General features: G+C 41.6%; 1 pseudogene; it reads right to left on the bottom strand.

Annotated features, from left to right (window-relative positions):
• Positions 1-710, bottom strand: part of LOC105305342 — a 2,113-nt pseudogene extending 1,403 nt beyond the window's left edge.
• Positions 711-1,174: the final 464 nt, after the last annotated feature.

Here is a 1,174-nt window from a genome sequence, read left to right on the forward strand (position 1 = left end):
GAAAAGAAACATCTTTTATTAAGATAGACTTAGGTCCAGGAAAAACGAACACAACTTCATGTACTTTTTCTTCATATTCTGGAATACAAGGGCACATGTAAATATTTACAAATTCAGGTGCTAAGAGTTTTGCATGTATAGAAGTACTTTTGCCATCTGTTTTCTTTGGACGTTTAATGATGTCAGTCTTCAGGAAAGCTTCACAAGTGGCATCTGTTCCATGCATACGTTTTCAACTGGGACATAACGCAATAGCAATAGAACATTCTTGAACCACCACATTTCAGATGTTTTGATGAACTCCTTGAGATGCTTAGTATAAGGTTTTTATTCCCCTCCTTAACCGCCCCCCCCCCCAAAAAAAAACTTCTACCTCTGACCTATGGATGTTGCAGTTTCCCCTTAAGAACTGGATCTCTGAAGGCGGGGCGTCTCCTCCCACACGCTCACCGTGTGCACCGGGGCCTGGCACCCCTGGTGCACTCGGGGGGTCTGGTGCACCTGGGGTATGGTCCGTGGCTCCACCTAGGGTGTGAACCCAGGACCTTCTGCATGTAAAGCAGATGTGCTAACTGCTACACTATGGAGCTACCCCCTTAGTATAAGTTTTGAAGATCTTCTGCAGCTTTGGAAGTAGTTTGTGATTGTTGTAGCTCCTCAGATTTTTTTCCCTCCCTTTCCTTGACAAATATAGGTAGACTGAGAGACATTTTTCATTCAAACCACAGTTTAATATCTATTTTGAAAATACGTATCATAGATGCACCTAGGCTGAGGTGGAGGGACAGCACCTCAGGAGGTGCCAGAGTCATACAGGGAAAGTCTTGATTGCATGGCTTCAGGGCGAGGGCTGGAGGGACAGCTACAATTGTCCCTTTGTTGAGCCCTCCTCCTGCGCAGCCTATAGGCGAGCGCGATCTTTCCTGTGTAAAAAATTGTGATTTTCATGAATTCAGTAAAGTAACATGATACAAAATTAATATTCAGAAGTCAGTAGCATTTTTATACATCAATGATGAACTTGCAGAATTTAAGAAAACAATCTTATTTACAATTGCATCAAAAACTAAAATACCTGGGAATCGAATTAACCAAGTAGGTAAAAAACCTGTTCTCAGAAAATTATAAGTCACTGAAAAAAGAAATTGAAGAAGATACAAATAAATGAAAGCAC

The sequence above is a fragment of the Pteropus vampyrus genome, unplaced genomic scaffold (assembly GCF_000151845.1).
Source record: "Pteropus vampyrus isolate Shadow unplaced genomic scaffold, Pvam_2.0 Scaffold378, whole genome shotgun sequence".
In the NCBI taxonomy this organism is placed as follows: domain Eukaryota; kingdom Metazoa; phylum Chordata; class Mammalia; order Chiroptera; family Pteropodidae; genus Pteropus; species Pteropus vampyrus.